Source organism: Lolium perenne, chromosome 6 (genome assembly GCF_019359855.2).
Source record: "Lolium perenne isolate Kyuss_39 chromosome 6, Kyuss_2.0, whole genome shotgun sequence".
In the NCBI taxonomy this organism is placed as follows: Eukaryota; Viridiplantae; Streptophyta; class Magnoliopsida; order Poales; family Poaceae; genus Lolium; species Lolium perenne.
The window spans coordinates 9,720,644-9,742,796 of NC_067249.2; the positions used below are offsets into that span (position 1 = coordinate 9,720,644).

General features: G+C 49.5%; 1 long non-coding RNA gene across 1 annotated transcript; it reads right to left on the minus strand.

The window, feature by feature from the left end:
* Nucleotides 1-18,258: 18,258 nt before the first annotated feature.
* Nucleotides 18,259-21,349, minus strand: LOC127310886 (uncharacterized). Its single transcript, XR_007857415.2, has 5 exons — nt 21,196-21,349; nt 20,429-20,531; nt 19,441-19,508; nt 19,300-19,350; nt 18,259-18,540 (listed from the first exon to the last, which is right to left on the minus strand). It is a non-coding gene; the product is annotated as an uncharacterized lncRNA (long non-coding RNA).
* Nucleotides 21,350-22,153: the final 804 nt, after the last annotated feature.

Consider the following 22,153-nt stretch of genomic DNA (forward strand, 5'->3'; position numbering starts at 1 on the left):
CCAGACGCCCCCACCGTTCCGCTCGCCGCCCCTGCGGCCGAGCAGATCGGTCAGCACCCGCGAGCGCCGCCCGCCGCCGAGCCGGCCTCGCCTCCACCTCCCAGGGCCGCCGCCCCGGTGTACAACCCCCGGAGCCTCCGCAACATCGCGCGTAGAGGAGGTGTAGGGAACTTGCGCGGCCCTCCGCCTTTGGCGGCCGGGCGCCGCCACCACCGCCGTTGCCGGCGGCGGCAGCGGCCAGGGGCGGGGTGGGTCTGGGGCCTTTTTGTTTTATGGTTTGGGCTCTCCGGAGTCGCCCCGCGCGAGAGCGACCCGGGAGAGAAGGGGGGGTTCAGGATTTGAGACAGTTTCCTTCATAGTACGTCGCTCCATCCATTTCGTCGAAGGAAACAGCTCCAAGTCGATCCGGTTTAGGCCTTTCCTAGCTCCCATCTAGTGATTCCCCTTATATACACGTGAGATCTATGAGGCACGTCAGATCGACGAGAAGGACGAGACGAGATCCATGAGACTAGATCGACCAGAAACTACCCTGGCGAAGATGCTGGCCGCGGTGCCCTAAACCTGTTCAACTCCAGCCATGAGAGTCCCACGGAGGCAGACTTAAAAGCAGGCGGACGACGAGGTGCCCCCACAGCGAGGCCATAGAGTGTTGCCTGGACGGCTACATACTGCTCAGGAACCGGGACTCTGGAGTCGCTGGCTTGGCCTCCAGCCAAGCACGATCTTGTTCGGTGCAGGTACACACGCGAGCTGCTTGCACACGCGCCCGCCGTGCTTGATTTCCTGCTCGCCCAGTCCGTGAAGCCGGTCCGACGGCGACGGGATCCCCCTCCACGAGCCAAGCTGAACTGGGTACGCAGTGGCGGGGACCGAGAATTCAAGAAAGGCCAGGGCTAATTTCTAATACCCCAAAACTATGAATTTTTTTTATCTTCGAATCCCCTCTCAATAACAACATAATAGACTAAGCACAGTAAAAACGCATAAGTTGAGTTTTGACATGAAACATGTGTTCAATATTTATCCAAGTGACAATAACAATTGCATAAAAAAGTGCGGTGGTCTAATCGTATAATCAAGACGCATTTTTAGTACCTAATAACGAAGCTTTGCTCTCATATTAGCCTACCATTTCGGCATTTCCTCATCAATCATAGGAGAAGAACCAGAACCTACAAATAGGAAAAATAATCAGAAATAGTATGGATGAATACATGATACATAAGTTTTATTGGTAAAACGTAACTTACCACTAGCTACACGTGGTACTTGTTTCTTGCGTGACCTTATACTTTGAAAACAATCCAAAATCTTGTCATCTTCAATGCTTGCAAATATGTCTCTCTCAATATAGCACAACATACTATGATTCATCCAGTCATCATTCATCTTGTTCCTCAAATCTGTCGTGATAATCTTCATTGCCGAGAAAGCTCTTTCCACTGTTGCCGTTGCAACCGGCAAAATCAAGTCTAACTCAATAAGACGATATACCAATGGAAATGTCTTGTGTTTCTCCGTTGGAACCATCTTGAGAGCAAGGTTCCCAAGATCAATACAATTTGCGAAGTTTGGATCATCTCTCGCATCAACAATAAATGTGGCGAGTTGGTCCCTAAGGACTATACAATCATATTAAGTGAAGTCATCGGCATACATTCTTGCAAGTTCAACTAACTTACCATTATCAAAATTAGCAAATGAATTCTCTCAAATTTGTTTTGCAGCCTTTTCATCTTTTCCTTTATACCATTTCAGCATCTCAAGAAAATTCCCCAGAAGACTCGTCATGACCACGAAAAGCAAGAGCTTGCAATAGCAAAAAATTTGCAATGCCTATCATAATCATCATGCAAGCTTTATATTCTTCCTCGCCCTTCTTGGTTGTAGCCGTCAACAAATAATCCACACCTTGCCGCTGATTTTTAAAAGCCTCACAATATTTCCTAGCTTTATTGTGAGCACTATTCATATTCTTACCAACATGTTGATCACAAGCTTCAATTCCATTATTCCAATAACTAAAACCAACCCTTGTAAATGATTCTTTACCAAAATTTTCTGCCCGTGGTTGCTTAAAGAGAAAACAGTAAAAACAAAATGCAGCGTCTTTAGATATGCTATATTCCAACCAGTCATACCTTTTAAACCATTTCTTCTGAAATCTCTGCATTTGGCCTGCAATTAATTTTGCAGGAAATTTGTGACCCGCTGGTTGGAATGGACCCTTTACCAAATACTCTCTTGTAGCAGCATCTCTCAAGTTCACATCTAGCTCCTCAATCGGTTTCCGAAGCCCAGGATCCGCAACAATGTCATCCGGATTAAGCTCAACACTAGCATTTTCACTATGGGCAGTCTCCTGACTATGGGTGCTAGTGTTATCCACTTCTGGATTGACAATAATTAATGTGAGTATCAGGATTATCTTGTTGTTGTTGCTGCTGCACTACAGGAATCTGCCAAGATGCCGACGGCCTCCAGCCCTCGGCGTATCACCGCCTCGCCCTCGGCGTACACTACGCCGACGGGGCCCCTCGGCGTAGCTCCTCGGGGAAGGTGGGCCTCGGCGCATGCCACTTGACCCTCGGCGTAGCTCCGCCCGTCGGCGTAGACGAAGTGGCCCGACGGCTGGCTCCACCCCTCGGCGTAGTGGCCGTCGGCGCAGGTCGCTAACCGGCACCGTCAAGGTGACGGCCGTTACGGCTACGCCGAGCGCCGCACCGTCGGCGTACGGTGACGCGTGGCGAGCCCTGGTCGACCTTGGCGGTCGATACGCCGAGGGCCTCCCCGTCGGCGTAGTTGGACGCGTGGCGCCGCCTGGTCGCTCCTACCTCCCGATACGCCGAGGGCCTCACCGTCGGCGTACCGCCACACGTGGCGCAGCCTGGGCGATCCTGGCGCCGGTACGCCGAGCGCCTCCCCGTCGGCGTACTTGGACGCGTGGCGCGGCCTGGGCGTCCCTGGGCGACGGCCGCTACCCCGAGGGCCTCCCCGTCGGCGTAGGCTCGACCATTTGGTCCATTACTGGACGCGTGGCGCGCCCTGGGTGATCCTGGGAGCTACCCCGAGGGGGAACCCGTCGGCGTAGAGGTTACCATTTGGTACAAATTTTTCGTATTTTGCTGTTTCGCGCGTTTTCCAGATTTGGCAGGATACACAAGCACATATAATTCACATGAAATTCATAGGCATGAAGTGCAAATACATATAACATCAAGTGCATACATAGTGTCATAGTGCCATAGGTTGCATACATAGTGTCATAGTGACATAGGATGCATACATAGTGCCATAGTGTGCATACATGCATGGTGCCATAGTGTGCATAAGATACATGGGACTACTAGAGGAGCTCGTCGCCGCTAAACACCGGCCGATTCCTTCCGGTAGAAGCTGCGGAAGAACCACCGGGAGAAGGACCGGGAGAAGTACCGGGAGAAGTACCGGGTGTAGCACCGGGAGAAGGACCACCATGATGAACCGGTGTGATCTCCCTCCCACCACCCTGGTTTCCGAACATCCCGTTCCCTACACACATGTTCCCGAGATGTTAGCAATTTGCGAGGCAAAGGAAAGCCGTAGTATTCGGTTTGGCGAAGAACTTACCGTTGTTCTCCCATAGTACTCCGCAGCGAAATTTTCCTTCGATGGCATGTTTGGCGCCGGCCCCGGAAAGGGAGGCATCGGCCCTAAATCCACTGTCTGTCCAGTTTGATTGGCCACCATCGACGCTTGCAAGATAGTTTACATGTCAGTCTTTGCAGAAATGAAGCATCAAACTAGGGGAAAGTGGGACTTGTCATCATTTGCGAAAACAAAGGTTGGAACTTACATGTATATATGCCATGTACTCCATGAAGTGCTGCTGGTGCTGGTTGAAGGCCACCTGATATTCTTGATGAGCGGCCACGTAGGCGGCCTCGAAGTCAGGCTACAATTTCACAAATTCATGTCTCGTTAGCACTTAGCAATGTATGAATGAAAGTCGGAAAGAGGATGGAAATGAGGGAAACTTACGTCGTATGCGGGTTGTTGCCGAGCCCGGCGACGAGGCGGGAGAGGGGGGCTGTCCTTGGTGAGTCCCGCCTTGAGACGCGTGAAGGTCGTGGTGAGGGTATGCTTGACGGCCTTGTTCAGCATGGCGAGACGGCCATGCGGCAACCCTCCGGACGACAGGACCAACGACTCCTCGTCGACCTCCGCGCTCATGGGGTCATCCACCTCCGGGTGACGATGCCTCACCATCTCGCAGTAGTTCTCGACGTCCTCGGCGTAGGTGCCGAAGTACTCAGGGAGCGAGGGCTGAGGCTGCGAGAGATCGGGCTTCTTAAGCCGCATCTTGTTGTATATCTCGAGGTCAGACATCTCCTCCTCGGGTCCTAACGCGGCCCTCTGCATCGCGAAAGGAAATGTTGTGAGTACCAACTTTGAACCTGAAGGAAAATGAAATGTATACATACCGTCTTCCCCTTGTAGCGCTCGTAGCTGAGGTTTCCCCCACAGTGAGTGCCACCGTCGCCTCGGTTCTCCGCGTTCCGCCTCGCCACGGCTGCAAAGTCCTCGTCCATCTTGAGCCACCTCGTCCTAACCATCTCCTCCCATGCCTCGGCATGCGGCTCGGCCCAATCGGGGATAACCTGAAAATGCAATACTCAACTCAATCTAATGCAATCGCAACTTAGTAGCAATGTAGAATCTCATTGACATTTTACTCACCGACATGTAGTCCTCCACCGTCATCTCGTACTCGGCCTTAGCATTCTTACCGACAATGTCCGGCTTATGGACCCTCTCGCCTCTCTCTGCCCGAAGTGACCCGCGGACGTGATCCTTTGGTTGTACCACACCTGCGGTGTCAACCTCTCACAAGTCGCCCGCAAAGTCCTGTTCGCGGCCGCCTCCTCAACCTCGGGCGCCACACGATAAAAACACTTCAATCATGCAAAAAACAATTGTGAGATTCATGAGTTAGAACATTGGGGTCATCAAATATGAACGAAGCTCGAGAAAATATGTCTTACCCAAAACTTTCTCATCACGGCCTCAGCAGCCGTCGGGAAGCCTACGCCAGGGGCACTCTCGTAGTCCGTCCAAGTAGTGGCTAGCTTCATCTCGCCAGCTGGGACAGTGCCGAGGGGATAGTACTTGCCCGGCCAGAACTTCCTAAGCAAAGCTCCAATCATGCTGCTAGGCAGGCGCCCCTTGACCCCCGGAGGAAATATCCAATTGCTGCACATGAAAATCAAACATTAGCACATGAAAATCAAACATTAGTACATGAAAATCAAACATTAGTACATGAAAATCGAAATTGCCAAATTAGTACACTTACTCAGTGCCAGCAGGAATTATAAGGGTCTTCGCCTCATGGGTCTTAGGCTCCTTCCTCTCGTCGGGGACTCTCGCTTCCCCACGAATCTTCAGTGCCTTCGGCCGCCCATCCTCCTCAGTAGACACAAACCCGCGGCTAGAGTCCTCCTCGGCTCTAGACTCCGTCTCCGCCTCCTCTCTAGACGTCCCCTCCAAAAAGAACCCGGAAGCAACGTCGCCTGAAGCCGAGGGTGGTGGCTCAAAGTCCGGTCCTCCCCAGCCACCTCCACCACCACCTCCACCTCCACCTCCACCTCCACCTCCTCCCAAGCCACCTCCAGCTCCACCACCTCGTCCCCGTCCTCGTCCTCGTCCTCGTCCTCCTCCTCCTACCGCAAAGTCCTCGTAACGCGGATTGCGACGCGGTTCCCTCTCACTCCTTCTAACATTGTTCTTGCGTTGTTGCATCTTCTTAAGCAAGCTCGACGAGTCCTCCTTGCCGCCGCTCATATTGTTCAATCACCTGCATTGAGAAAGAGAAAACAATTAAGAAGCATGTTGAAAAATATATAAATAGTAAGCATAAAGACACTAAACAATTAAGAAGCATGTTCAAAAATATATAAATACTAAGCATAAAGATACTAAACAATAAAGAAGCATGTTGAAATATAAAACACATAAAAGACCCTCACCAGCCGTCATCAATCTCATCGTCAATCTCATTTTGTTTCTCCTTGCCACTATCACTATCACTATCTTTTGAGTAGTAAGTTGGATTTTGATAGACGGGTGGAGGCTCATCATCGCTATCATCTTCCACTTGTAACTTCTCGAGCATATCTATGTCCTTTAGATCCACCACTGACTCACCACGAGTTTCTGCATCGTTCCTGAGGTCCTCTTCAAGAACACATTCTAACTCAAAGTGCCCGAAGTCCTCTTCCTCTTGATAGAAAATTCCCTCGTATGTTACAGGGTCAATGTTGTTGTAATCGTCCTCGGAGGGAATCGGTAGGTTACCATGTGGCGATACCTGGAACACGACTTCCCAGCCGTTGAGGGCCGCTTTCTGGCATGGGTACGGCAAATAATAAACTTGCTTGGCTTGGTGAGCAACAATATAGACATCGGCTCCGGTATAGGTGGTGGAAGGCTTAACTTCAACTAACCCAATGGACTTGGTAATTCTCTGTCCACCTCTTGGGTCGAACCAATGACACTTGAACACAACGAGATTGAGTTGTTTGTTTGTACGGTTGAAGGTCAGCTCGTATACATTCTCTAACCTCCCGTAGTAATCAAATGTATCGGATCCTTTAGTGAAGACACCAGTATTTATCGTTTTTGGATTCGCCCGGCCCTTCTGGTGTGTCTCTGTATGGAATCGAAACCCATTCACGTCATACTTCTCATACTTCATGACGTCACGGTTACAACCTTGGGAAACACATCTCAACTCATCTGTCATCTCAACGTTTGCATCAGCTCCCTACAAGCACGGTTCAAATTTGTTGTGTGCATTAGTTACGTGGAATAACAGGGACAAGTCACATATTGGTAGGTAAGAGGGACAGCTTAGACATTACTTTTTTCATGAACCAAGACACAAAGTTTATTTTTACTTCGGGAGCACCCTCTTTCAGTAGAGTCTCCAACTCCGCGCCCGTGGGATCGCGCGGAAGCCACCACTGTTCATCCGTGAATTCGCTGAAAGGATACAATAAGCATTAGACCGAGTTGAGTGTAGGTGATCGAAACTAGATACAATAAGCATTACACCATGTTACCTAATGAAATCGTGACCGCCATCGTCGTCGTCCCCCCCCACCACTTCCTTCATGTTCATAAGCACATAGAGCATTATGCAATCCTTCTCTTCCCTCTCCAATCTATATTTTTGTCCTTTACCAGCCTTGCCACCGGGACATTGGAATAGTTGAAGCTTGGGGTCATCCATGGGCACGTCGACATTGTAACGAGAGACCGGGTTATGCAGAGTGGGAACTTCATCAGGATAGTACGTTGTTGCGGCATCTGCCATCTCCCGAAGGCACGTTGCCTCAGCTATGCATGCTTCAATCTTGGCTTTGTTTCCGTTATCTTCCGAATATACTTGAACTCTCTCTCAATACAAAAGCGCCACCGAAACCGCATCGGGCCACCCAATAGTGCCTCGTTTGCGAGGTGCACAATGAGATGTGCCATCGGAGTAAAGAAGCCTGGCGGAAAGATCATCTCCAAATTGCATAGCAACTCCGGCACTTGAACTTGCAGCTTCTCAATAACCTTAGGACATATCTGCTTAGCACAGAGCGTGCGGAAGAAATGGCTCAACTCCGCGAGCACTCGCCATATTTTCTCGGGGAGATACCCTCGAAGCATCACCGGCATCAGCCGCTCAATCCATATATGATAGTCGTGACTCTTGAGCCCGGTGACTTTTCCCGTCGAAAGATTGACTCCCTTGCTCATATTCGAACAATAACCATCAGGGAACATCACAACGTATTTTAGCCACTTGAATGCCTCCTTCTTTTGGATGGAATCAAGACAGAAGTCGGCGTGCGGCTTGAACCAATTCTTTCGACGGCCAGTAGGACGTTGCATGTGTAATTTCTTCCTATCACAGAGCTTCTCAACATCGACTCTAGCCTTGACATTATCCTTTGACTTCCCGGGAATGTTTAGGCACGTGTGAAATAAGGACTCCGCGACATTCTTTACGGTGTGCATCACATCGATGTTATGGGAAGTTCGAGGTCCTTGTAATACTCGAGCTTCGTTAAGGCTGCCTCGTGAGTCCGGTTGTGCGTTACACCATATCCCTCAAATTGATGGCCAGCTTCCGATGCCGCTGGCACGAGAGCACGTAGCTCGGCATCAACAGCTATACCATCGAACTTTGGCACCTCTCGTTACTTCATGCACAACTTTGCCTTTCTTGAAGTTCTTTTTGTCTTCTCGAACGGATGCCTCCGTTTGAGGTACTTGCCGATTCGTGTCAAACGCAACATACTTGCGACCCTTATTTAGCCAAAGGAACTCAAGTCGATGCCTGCACACCGGGCATGGCCATTTACCAGTGTACACCATCCGCATGTTAGGCGTACCCGGGCATGTCATGCATGGTATACGCAACCAAACTTTCATGCAGAAGTTTGTCTTCGATGCTCGGTCGTACGTCAACGTCCCGTGGTGCCAAGAGAGGTTCAAATCTTCCACAATCGGCTGCATGTAGACACTCAAGTTCTTCCCGGGTAATGGGGCCCTGGAATGATCAGCGACAAACATGGTCTTCCTCGTCATTAGGACTCCGGGAGGGAGATTGAGCGGAATTACAAACACGGGCCAACAACTGTAATTGGAATTCGACATACCATATGGATTGAAGCCATCCGTAGCTATCGCAATTACGACATTCCGAGCATCTGCTGCCATATGGGGGTATTTTCTATCAAAGTTCTTCCATGCATTGCCATCGATGGATGTCCCATCTTCGTCCGCCCCTGATTGTCCTTTATTCGAGTCCCCATCTTGTGCCACGTCATCTGTTTGGCGGTCTCCTCGATCAAGTAAAGCCGCTGGATTCTTTTTATGAATGGGAGATACCGAAGAATCGACTTTGCGATCTTTGACTGCCTCACCTGACCATCCTTTCCCGTTACCTCTTCATACCTAGAGGCCTTACAAATGGGACAGTACTTGTCCTCCGCAAAAAGCTCTTCCGAAGAGAACACAGCCATTTTCACAACAGTCTATCCTTTGATAATCCATGTTGAGCGCCGACATGAGTTGCCTCGTCTCGTGCAGGCTTTTAGGCGGACAATGCCCTTTGGGCAACATGTTACCAGCTTGTTTTCAGACTTGCTTCGAAGCCGTCACGGGTGGTGTTGTACCGGGTCTTGTCGGCTAGACATTGGGAGATGGCATCGAGCTGAGAAATCTCGGCGCCATCGTACGGAGGCGTCTTAGCAGCGGCTATCATATCATAGAAGGCCTTCGCGGCTGGCTCTGGTTCCTCCCGGTTCTGGAGGTTCCTCCGGTTCGCGGTTCCTCCCGTGAAGGTGGCGACTACTGGCATGTGGGCATCGACAAGATCATCTAGAAAGTCTCTAACCCCATCGTACTCATTGCCATTGAGCCGCTGCCGCATCACCTCACCTCTGTCACGTTCGTGCTCATCAAAGTCGATCTGCGTGACGTAACGAGGCATATACCCATATTGCGTAAGGTGTTTAAACATGTCATCCTTTCCACGACGGTGATGCTTCAAGCAACGATTGCACGGGCAAAGTGGCTGAACCTTCTGTTTTGTACCACGCGCCAACTCCTTCACTAAATGCCAAGTCTTCCTTATCCACTCATCTGTTTTATTAGTCGCACTAACACGGCCGGTGTACATCCATCCATTATCAGCCATCCTCTGCTCTATTGGAAGCCAAACGACAAGCATAGCATTTATATCAAATAGGAAAATGCATCATATTTTAATTTTTTTAACAGGCAAAACGAATGCATCAACCTACATCTCTACTAGGTGGGCTCCTAGCAGCCGCCGGATCCGTAGATTGAGTACGTTCTCCATGCTCTACCCCGGTCCGAGTCAAAATTTCGGCAGCACCTCCCCGCTGCTCTCCCGATACACGTCTCGCCAAAAAGACAAGAGGATGTGCATCCGGAGAACAACGGTGAGCGCTGCCGAAATCCTGACTCGGACCGGAGCAGCATGGAGAACGTACCCAACTACGGATCCGCCGACTGTCCCGTAAATGCCGCAAGCGTTACGGTTGAAAATATGCCGACCACTAATGCATATTTATCCGCGTAACGCTTGAGGACGGGAAGTGACACCTAGGTGATGCAACTTGACTTGGAAAATGAATCTAGTGACATAAATAAAATGCGGAGAAGAAGTTCGAAATTTTGCTCACCCTCGGCTGTAGAGGAAGTAGTGGAACAACCGGCGAGAAGCGCGTCAAGATCCGGGATCGTCACGCCGGGGTGCTCACGACGAGGCGGTCACGGCATGGCCTATTACAAATTCACATTATTAGACATATTTCTACTACACAATCTACGGATCCGATGGAGGCTAACAAATTAACTAAGCAAAAAAATCCTAACTAACTAACTAACAGCTAACAAATTTGTATTTCTAACTAACTAACTAACAAATTTTTATTTCTAACTAACTAACTAACTAACTAACAAATCTTAACTAACTAACTAACTAACTAATCCTAACTACCTAACTAACTAACTAACTAATCCTAACTACCTAACTAACTAAAAATCCTAACACTAACGTACACATACCTGCGGGAGGAGATGGCCGGGGCGGCGCGGGAGGAGGGGGCGGGCGGCGGCTGGCCTGCGGGAGGAGGGGCCGGGGGGCGGGCGGCGGCTGGCCTGCGGGAGGAGGGGCCGGGGGGCGGGCGGCGGCTGGCGGCGGTGGCGCGGCGGCGGCGACTCGGGAGGCGGGCGGCGGCGGCTCACGAGGGGCGGCGGCGGCTGTGGGAGGGGCGGGCGACGGGCGGCGGGAGGAGGGGCCGGGGCGGCGGCAGCTCGGGAGGGGTGGGGACGGCGGGGGCCGGCGGGTGGCGGCGGCGCGGGAGGAGCGGCGGGTGGCGGCGGCGCGGGTGAGAGCAGGGGCGGCGGCGCGGGTGAGAGCAAAGGGGCGCGGGTCGGGCTCGGGATGGGGATGGGGAGCTCCGCGTGCGTTAAGTTAGGTTTAGGTGTCTATGCCGAGGGCCGGAGCTACGCCGACGGTGGCCCTCGGCATAGCCCAAATTTTTTTTTTTCATTTCATTTATTTTTCTGAATATAATCTTTACTATTAAATGGCGATGCGACCGTGGTACGTCTCATACATCGGTAAAAAAATTGTGTCGCGGCGATCGCAAAAGTAAACCGTAAAGAAAAACGCACGCGGACGTCGGTTATATTAAGTGTCCGAGCGATGTACGGAGTATTCGCTCGCGGGCCAGGAGATGCGAAAGAAAACGACCGGACTACAATTTCAGCTTGGCCTGCTAATTGCCGTATCCCAGTTCCGTCTTTTGCAGTGGTCACTAGGACACATAAAATGACGCCACGCGGCTCCGCTCGATTTTTTGGCTCCGTTTGCTTTGCCAACTGCGCAAAACGGGGCCGTCGGGACATGCGGTATGGCCGTACCGGGCGCGCGCGTGCACCCGTCCGGCAACGCGCGAAACGGAAAACATTTAGCACATAAAATGACGCGTCCTAGACCTAAAAACATTTTTCCCTCCATTTATTGAGCGAAGGAAAGTGTCGCCTCAGTTCAAATCCGGACAGTTTCCAGCGGATTCGGCGGGGCACCGCAGGAAGCGGGTGGGATTCCCAGATGGCTTCCGCGCGCATATGGCATGTGATAGGTGGTGCGTAGGAGGTATCCTACCGCCGCGCGGAGGTCCCGCGCGATACTGAAATGCGCACCATGTAGCTGCTTCACAAAAAAAAGCCCTTCCGGCACCCCGAAAATGGAAAAACCGTCGCCCGTGGTTCGGATTGGAAATCCGCGACCGGGGCCTTGCTTCCCATCCTAAGGCCCACGCACGTGCCAAATATGGCCTCGTTCCGACAAACTATGTGGTGAAACGGGCCGTTTCCTACTCATTTCCCCTAAAAGCCATAGAACTCCGGACGAGATAGCCCTGTTCGTGAAGGGTTCTCCAAGATAATTGCCGTATCCTAGTTCCGTCTTTTGCGGTGGTCACTAGGACACATAAAATGACGCCACGCGGCTCCGCTCGATTTTTGGCTCCGTTTGCTTTGCCAATCGCGCAAAACGGGGCCGCCGGGACATGCGGTATGGCCGCACGGGCGCGCGCGTGCACCCGTCCGGCAACGCGCGAAACGGAAAACATTTAGCACATAAAATGACGCGTCCTAGACCTAAAAACATTTTTCCCTCCATTTATTGAGCGAAGGAAAGCGTCGCCCGGTTCAAATCCGGACGGTTTCCGGCGGATTCGGCGGGCACCGCAGAAGCGGGTGGGATTCCCGAGATGGCTTCCACGCGCATATGGCATGTGATAGGTGGTGCGTAGGAGGTATCCTACCGCCGCGCGGAGGTCCCGCGCGATACTTTGAAATGCGCGCCATGTAGCTGCTTCACAAAAAAAGCCCTTCCGGCACCCCGAAAATGGAAAAACCGTCGCCCGTTGTTCGGATTGGAAATCCGCGACCGGGCCTTGCTTCCCATCCTAAGGCCCACGCACGTGCCAAATATGGCCTCGTTCCGACAAACTATGTGGTGAAACGGGCCGTTTCCTACTCATTTCCCCTAAAAGCCATAGAACTCCGGACGAGATAGCCCTGTTCGTGAAGGGTTCTCCAAGATAATTGCCGTATCCCAGTTCCGTCTTTTGCGGTGGTCACTAGGACACATAAAATGACGCCACGCGGCTCCGCTCGATTTTGGCTCCGTTTGCTTTGCCAACTACGCAAAAACGGGGCCGCCGGGACATGCGGTATGGCCGCACCGGGCGCGCGTGCACCCGTCCGGCAACGCGCGAAACGGAAAACATTTAGCACATAAAATGATGCGTCCTAGACCTAAAAACATTTTTCCCTCCATTTATTGAGCGAAGGAAAGCGTCGCCCAGATTCAAATCCGGACGGTTTCCGGCGGATTCGGCGGGCACCGCAGAAGCGGGTGGGATTCCCGGATGGCTTCCGCGCGCATATGGCATGTGATAGGTGGTGCGTAGGAGGTATCCTACCGCCGCGCGGAGGTCCCGCGCGATCTTGAAATGCGCGCCATGTAGGCTGCTTCACAAAAAAAACCCTTCCGGCACCCCGAAAATGGAAAAACCGTCGCCCGTGGTTCGGATTGGAAATCCGCGACCGGGGCCTTGCTTCCCATCCTAAGGCCCACGCACGTGCCAAATTTGGCCTCGTTCCGACAAACTATGTGGTGAACCGGGCGTTTCCTACTCATTTCCCCTAAAAGCCATAGAACTCCGGACGAGATAGCCCTGTTCGTGAAGGGTTCTCCAAGATAATTGCCGTATCCCAGTTCCGTCTTTTGCAGTGGTCACTAGGACACATAAAATGACGCCACGCGGCTCCGCTCGATTTTTTGGCTCCGTTTGCTTTGCCAACTGCGCAAAACGGGGCCGCCGGGACATGCGGTATGGCCGTGCGAGGCGCGCGTGCACCCGTCCGACAACGCGCGAAACGGAAAACATTTAGCACATAAAATGACGCGTCCTAGACCTAAAAACATTTTTCCCTCCATTTATTGAGCGAAGGAAAGCGTCGCCCCAGTTCAAATCCGGACAGTTTCCAGCGGATTCGGCGGGGCACCGCAGGAAGCGGGTGGGATTCCCAGATGGCTTCCGCGCGCATATGGCATGTGATAGGTGGTGCGTAGGAGGTATCCTACCGCCGCGCGCGGAGGTCCCGCGCGATCTTGAAATGCGCGCCATGTAGCTGCTTCACAAAAAAGCCCTTCCGGCACCCGAAAATGGAAAAACCGTCGCCCGTGGTTCGGATTGGAAATCGCGACCGGGGCCTTGCTTCCATCCTAAGGCCCACGCACGTGCCAAATATGGCCCCGTTCCGACAAACTATGTGGTGAAACGGGCCGTAGCAGGAGTTTCCACATACATATCCCTGGATTTTACCAAGTGTGGGCCCATGTATGCGGAAATCGTCAACGCCGGGTACATGCAAGGTTAGACAAACCTTACATCACACTTGTACACATATGTTAGGGACAAATGCAAGTTTTCAAGCGATTCCGACGCTCCGGTGATCTCGTATCTTGGGAAACCCTAGGGCGGGGACCCCGCAGATCTACCCCTATAGCTTTCTCCGTGCGAGGGTTTACCAATGGATTTTTTTATTTGCTTTGCTTTGTTTAGGACATATGCACATGGAAACCATAGGTTTGGAATGAAATAGGCCCCGGATGAGCCGTAGCAGGAGTTTCCACATACAAATCCTGGATTTTACCAAGTGTCGGCCCATGTATGCGGAAATCGTCAACGCGGGGTACATGCAAGGTTAGACAAACCTTACATCACACTTGTACACATATGTTAGGGACAAATGCAAGTTTTCAAGCGATTCCGACGCTCCGGTGATCTGTATCTTGGGAAACCCTAGGGCGGGGACCCTGCAGATCTACCCCTATAGCTTTCTCCGTGCGAGGGTTTACCAATGGATTTTTTTATTTGCTTTGCTTTGTTTAGGACATATGCACATGGAAACCATAGGTTTGGAATGAAATAGGCCCCGGATGAGCCGTAGCAGGAGTTTCCACATACAAATCCTGGATTTTACCAAGTGTCGGCCCATGTATGCGGAAATCGTCAACGCGGGGTACATGCAAGGTTAGACAAACCTTACATCACACTTGTACACATATGTTAGGGACAAATGCAAGTTTTCAAGCGATTCCGACGCTCCGGTGATCTGTATCTTGGGAAACCCTAGGCCGGGGACCTTGCAGATCTACCCCTATAGCTTTTTTCGTGCGAGGGTTCACCAATGGATTTTTTTAATTTCTTTGCTTTGTTTAGGACATATGCACATGGAAACCATAGGTTTGGAATGAAATAGGCCCCGGATGAGCCGTAGCAGGAGTTTCCAGCGATTCGGACGCTCCGGTGGTTTGTATCTAGGGAAACCCTAGGGGGCGGGGACCCCGCAAATCTACCCCTAGGGTTAGGGTTAGGGTTAGAGTTAGGGTTAGCAATGGACTTTTTTCCTTTGTTTTAGGACATATGTACATCGATAGCAGATGTTGGGCCTACTGGATCCCGTCGACCCGTCTACGAAGAGCGTCACTCGTGGGATCTACATAAGCCATCTACCATTTTTTTCTTTAAAAAAGTAACTATTTTTACATAATTCATACTACTACATAAATAAAACAAACATAATATAAAGTTAATGACCAAAAAGAAAAAAAGAAAAAAAAAATGTATGCCGAGGGTGGCCGTCGGCATAGGCGGGTGATGCCCTATGCCGAGGGTGGCCCTCGGCGCCTCGCTGACGCCGTGACCGGGCCGTCACGGCCGGAGCGGGATCGGAGCAGATGCTCGTGCTACGCCGACGGCCTTGGGTACGCCGAGGGTGGCCGTCGGCGTATCCTTCTCTACGCCGAGGGGATGTCTACGCCGAGGGGCTCGTTGGGCCGCTGCCCTGGACCGGACGTACGCCGACGGCCCCGACATTTGGCCGTCGGCGTACGCCACGGCCGTCGGCGCAGCGCGCCATTCCTGTAGTGCTGGGAAGGGGACTGCTGGGTGGTACTAGCTGTTCCATCCACATTTGTATCAGTTTCTTCCGCCGCAGACGCAGCAGGTTGGTTCGAAATTCGAATTGGCAAGTTGTGACAGTGATGGAAAATAAGCTGACGCCGGTCTAATTGATGAGCAGGTCTTTGATCTCTTTATTCCATTCATCCTCTATGCAATCAGACTAAATAAAATGAGTAGACAATTCAAAATCAGAAAAACATAATTATTATAGAAGTACTACTGTACTAGCATTGGTTCGTCAGATTTCATACATTGTATTGGAATTTCGAATCAATTAAACAGAGAAATTACCAATTACAGAGGGAAGAAGCAGGCCGTTTGGAACTGGAGGCGATGAGTCGATAATGATCAGCAACCGCCGAGCGCCGCTGTGGTGATTTGTTGGCAGCGAAAGGGCGTCGTTCTGCTTCTGCAGTCCGGTCATGGCGGTGGACCGGTGGTGCCGTGGTGGCTCAGTCCTGGGAGTGGGCGGCGCGATGAAGTGAGGCGGGGATTCCGGAGCGCTTGATCAGGACACGAACAGACAAACAGTTTCCCTTTTTTTTTTTTACCAAAGGATGAAGTGAGGCGGGGATTCCGGAGCGCTTGATCAGTATCGCCTGGAAGCAGTCATGCTCATGCATTCGTGCGTGCGGCGTGGTTCTGGTTTTCCTTGCTGGGCCTTCTTAAGTCTACTAGCCCGGGTTATTCTGGCCCAAAGACACGGGCTATCTTTTTTTTTTCTGAAATTTACAAGGGAATTACAGGTACTAGATGGGCCAAGACCCCGGCTGTAGCCCGGGCTGTCCGGGGCCCAGATCCGCCACCTTGCTCGGCTTCGCGCTCACTTCAGTCCCGTTCGTCTTTCGCTCTACTTGTGTTAAGAGTAAACACAATGTTGTAGAGTAAACACAATGTTGTAGGTCCGCGTGGGATGCTTCTTGGGAACACCTGCGGCCATGCTCACCGTGCACACACTTCTCAAGTTCGCGTTCAACTCCCATACAGATGGGATCAGTAAACCAACCTCTATGGATCTGGTAATCTCTGCAGCTTGATTGCGGTGTGAAATAGTGATGACTTTGCCTACAATATGAGCTTTTGCCCACTTGATTTTACTAGGCAGAGGGTTGTTCCTATTTCGATTTAGGGAGTTCATTGGATGTGTCTTCCGTGGAGATGGCGGTTGGACATGAATTTCTACCAACAAATTCGTCTGATTTAATAATTAGGCAAGAAAATTTGTTTGTTGTCCTTCTCCTGGTCGTTGCCGTCCAAAAAGCAAGGGACACATACATAGGGTTGAGACCCACTCCATAGGTGCACATGCAAGAAGACAAGCCAAACAGGGCCACATACGATTGCATGCATGGCAAGGCAACATGCACCGAGGTCTGGCAAACCAGGCCGCCGACGGTGTAACAGATGATCGTCTAAGCGATATTTCTCCCAGAGATGTGGCGGTACCTAGAGAGAGTTTTTGCCTATAGGGTATAGGGTCTTTCTCTCTTAAAGAAGCGGAATACTAAAAATAACCCATAGCAATGCACAACAGATTCGTATTGCATAGTTTGGCAATGATGATATTCATGATAACCCTCACGAGCTCTCAAAATATAACTTGAAAAAGCTGATGTACCAAGGAGGGTACCTACATGATGAAATATCAAATATGGTGGCATGGGTGAGTCAGCCGACGGAGTAGGAAGTGGTGGCGTGTCCAGCCGCGGAGCGCACCGATGACTTGTTAAAATTGTCTGGTTTTTGTGACATGTCATGGTTGTACCGACGACAAATTACTTGTCCATAATTGAGAAGCCGGATTTTTCTTGCCGTTGTAATGCACGGGCATGTTTCCTTCCTTGTGAATGATAATAATAATAGGCACATCACAGCTCACCAATCCCCTAGATCTCTCACGCCAAGGGGGATTTACTCGCACATAAGATGAGAATTGCACAAAGACATAATGATATTATAAATAGAGTTCATCTCGATATTACCATAGCAAACCACAAATAAGATCAAACCAAATCCAATCTCAAGAGTCTCGAATGCGAATAGAGTTTACAACGATGAATCTTTCTCTCTCTCTATGTGGTGTTGATGATGGTGGAATGAAGGATCTTGAGGAGGAGGAGGATCGAGGCGAAGATCGAAGGCTGAGTTCTTCTTCTCCAGATCTCTTCTTCTTTGTTCGTGGATGAACTGTGGTGGTTGTGAATGTTTTTTCCCTCCTCGTTGCCTTCACAGAAATTGTTCCTTTTCAAGAGGCGGAGGGGGCACCGGGTGGTACCACTACTGCAGAATAGGCCTCCAGTGACAGGCACAAAAGGCATGTTAGTGACAGGCAAAGCGTCTGTCACTAATGACTAGTCACTGGTATCAGGTTACTAGTGACCGGCATGTGCCTGTCACTAGTGTGTACATACTAATGACAGGCAAAAATAGATGACTGTCACTAGTGCGATAGAAGGCCGCGGGCCTGGGGTTTTTTTGTACTGACTAGCTTGTTATAGTGCCTGTCACTGGTAATTTCCGTAATAAAAAAATAAATTGTTTTTACATAAATTTTCCATATTTTTCAGATTGCACAATAAGATGTGTACCAATGATACGTTCACATCGATCACCCAATATGACATAACATGTGCATAGAAGTTACAATATATTTCATCAAGCTAGTCATGTACATGTTCTCGTTCTCATATCATGCTTGGAAACATATTATCAGAGCAGTTATATCACTGGAATGCATCCGCTGCTATTCAAGGAAGAACTAGGATTATGGTTTGTTCAATATGGTAGGACTTGGTTGAGCATGGCCTCACACTCCTCCACAAGGTGGTACAGGAGCTCAGTGTTGAAGAACTTCAACACTGAAGCATCACATTTTGAATGGCACCAGTTCTCTTGTCATACTTCTTGAGAATCTTGATCAGACCTATAATGGCAAAAGGGAACATAAGAATCGTAGATAATGAAAATTAAAAGAAATTCACTGGCTCCGTAATAGCTTAGACAGAGTAGAGCAACACATAGTGGCGGAGCTCTGTAACGGATCAAGGGAGGTGCTAAGTTTGCCAAATTGTGTCATGCAAAATACACCCTAGTATAAAATTCCCACTCACAAAAACATAAATAGCCTAGTAGAAAACAAAAATTAAAAAATGGCATAAACTTTACATCGGTTTACTAAATACCACCATGTTACGGTCTAAGCAGATTCAAACAAGCATTCAGTACAAGCTTCCCTTGTACGTGTCGTCCATGGGAGTATTTCTTAAGATGGAGATTAAGTTGGGGAGACAAAAAAGTCAAACGAGGCATGCAAAGAACGGTATAGGAGACAGACAGAAGCGATCGATCGTGCAGGACTAAAGAAACGAGCAAAAGCTAGCTTGCCTCTCTCTCGTCCAATGCTGAATACACAGTAACTACTGCCTTGTGCTGATCTGCTGGACCAGTGCTACAGCCGAGGTAGCACAAATGAGTTCGTTCCAAGATTTATAGAGCAGAACACTTTGTCAAGCTAGTAAGCCGATGACACAGATGCTACATGCTTCAGGTTCATGTAGTGCGATGGCAGCAGACATTAACAAGTGTGGGATTTGAAACTAGCCAAAGAAAGCTGCTACATTCCTACTAATAACGACCAACAAATTCAAACACCTTAACGTGATCTTGGGGAGATTTGGCAAACCTGTGGATTCTCGCAAAGCCAGCAAAAGTCACTCAAGCCTTCCAGCCTGGCCTGCATCAATCCAATGAACAAAGTTCAGAAATATATGAGTGGCATAACAGGGAAAATTCAGGTAATGGACAGGAGAGACGAGGGCATTACTGATTCAGGCACGTCCTCCCAGCAGACCAGCTCTTCGGACCTCACGCAGCCCACAACCTCAACGCACCCTGTCACAGGAAGAACAAAATCGGCAATGGCATGAAACTAATTTGGAAAATAAGAAAGAAATGTTCAGGAACCACGAGATGCATATAGAGTGTCCTAAACTAGCACCGGCCGCAGCTCCGCCCCTGGCAACACATGAGCACACATGTAGCCAGAACAGTAGAAGGAACTAATCGGGGCTCCGTATATATGCAACAATGCACCTTTTTCGATAAAGTGCAGCAATTCACTTACAAACAAAGCAACCCCACAAAATTTTGAAGTTACCAAACAATGCACACTTTGGCCTATAAATTCAGAGATGTGCATTTAACTAAATCTACTATGCTAAAATGACATCAACTTTGGTCATATGTTTCCGATTCAGCTCGAATTATTTACACAACGGCAAAGGGGTCTTCAGTAGATATAACTAGTTTTTATTGGCACATTGCAACAGAGGCACATACATTTGCCTCGCATATGCATTTTCTCAAATCATTTGGTTAACAAAGACCAAACTGTACACGTTCGTCTAACAGCGTTTAAGAGTATTACACTGATTTTGATTAGTAACAAAGACACTTTCAGAGAGACTACAAATGTGACGTACATTAAGAGAACAATCGTGTATACTATTGAGTATAAGCTCCATTTGGGTCTGCTTTTTACATGTGAGCATTTAAATTTGAAGTGGCAAATTTACTTGATATTTATATTACAAACAAAAAAAGCATCTGCTGAGATCCATAAAAGAGAAGAAATAATAATTCATCCTAGATCAAAAAAATATAGAAGCAATCTATACGCACAAACTGCAAGCCTTTGTTTACCTACTGCATTTTTACAACCGCATTCCTAGTTCGCTTTGGGTTGCAGCATTAATCATGAAGAACGTGCATTTCAAGCTGACCAAATATATGATGAATAAAATACCCGATACCTCATCCGGTGATCATGCATGCTTGTTCAATTGGATGGCAGCAGACTTTGTGCGTGAATCATGAACCTCCGGCAAGCCATCACTGCCATAGATTCTTCCATTCCTACACAAAGATGTTAGTATTAGCTATATGTTTTCGACAACTTAGAAATCTGAGGGGAGTGATATATTTGCTTTGATAATATATTTCCAAGCATGATATCAGAGTGATTATTCAGGAATATACACTAAATGTTCATGTTGGTCATGCTCTGATATATATATAATATATATGTAAACTAGGAGCAGCAGACAATTGATTTAACTCCCTGATATCCTAAAAGCTTTGAAAGTTGAAAGCAATTCAACAGCTATGTCACTTAGAATTGACACACTAATTTCACAACCAATCCAATGGAACAGACACAAAGCAACCTGATGTGCTATTTGCAGAAGGGATAGAAAGAAAACAACATGACTAACTGGACATCAGACAGAATATATGCTACAATATAAATTGCTTTGTCTGTACTTGAAATGAACTCTCGGCTTTAATCCGTTTGTGGTGTGTGACTTCGCTCGACCTACACATTAGCAGTTCTATGTACATATATACTATGTAGCATCCGGATTGGAAAAGGATTGTGGCAATTGATTTGTGCTGGTAACATACAAAAGGAAATTACCTGGATGTGAAGAGCCAGACTTGTGCCACACCGGCAAAAAAATTAGTAGAGCTGCAAGGAATAGGTGGGGCACGCAGCAGATCAGGCTTGTGGTGTACTAACCTGCTTTGGAGGAGCTGTGGTGCAAGGCGCCGGTGTCCTCGCTTCAGGCAGAGGAGTTCTCGCGTCGGGTGAACGGGCGGCGCGGCGTTGGAGATGCAGGGCTGCGTCCTAGGACGGCGGCGTTGGGGATGCAGGGCCACGGGTCGGACGGCGGTGTTGGAGATGGAGGCGGCGGCGTTGGGGATGCAGGGCCATGGGTCAGACGGCGGCGTTGGAGATGAAGGGCAACGGCGTTGGGGATGCAGGGCCACGGGTCGGACGGCGGCGGCGGCGTGGGCTGGCGGCGCCGCGGCGTTGGCGTTGGCTGGCGGCGCGACGGCGTTCGAGCGCGACCGGGAGAAGGGCGGTTGCGGTTGGGGTTTGGAGAGCTCTCAGGGTAATGGGGTACTATTATATGTAAATTAAAATTAATTTGAAAGGCAACTCAAGATAAACGGAAAATGAAACACGTTATAACCATCCATCCTGCCCCGTGCATATATTTTCCTTTTTTTATGCCTCTCAATTTGTGAAGCAATAAAAAAGCAAAGTAAAAAAAAAAACTGTCAAACACGGCTTGAACCTGGACTTCATGAAATGCAGAGAGGGATCTAACGTGGTCGCCATTAAAAATAGTAAACTATTTTTTCTACGTTCGTGGAACCAGGATATATATGAATAATAGCGCGTAATTTTCTTTTGGGTCGCCCAACTCCTTCAACTCGTCTCCAAATCTCTTTTATTTCGTTGGTCAAATTGCTGGAGTTTAAGAACACCCGCGATCAAGCTCGGTTTATTTGGTACTGCAAATAGGGATGATATAGCGCGCTTTTATGCGAAGAAAATGGTCCGACTTTGGCTGCAGTTGGTTTACAATACGAATCAAACGACCACGAATCTCCTCCGGCCACATCCGATCGATCGATCGTACAGGCAGAGTCGGCCTCGTACACGGAGGATGCAATCGGCCCAAGTAGGA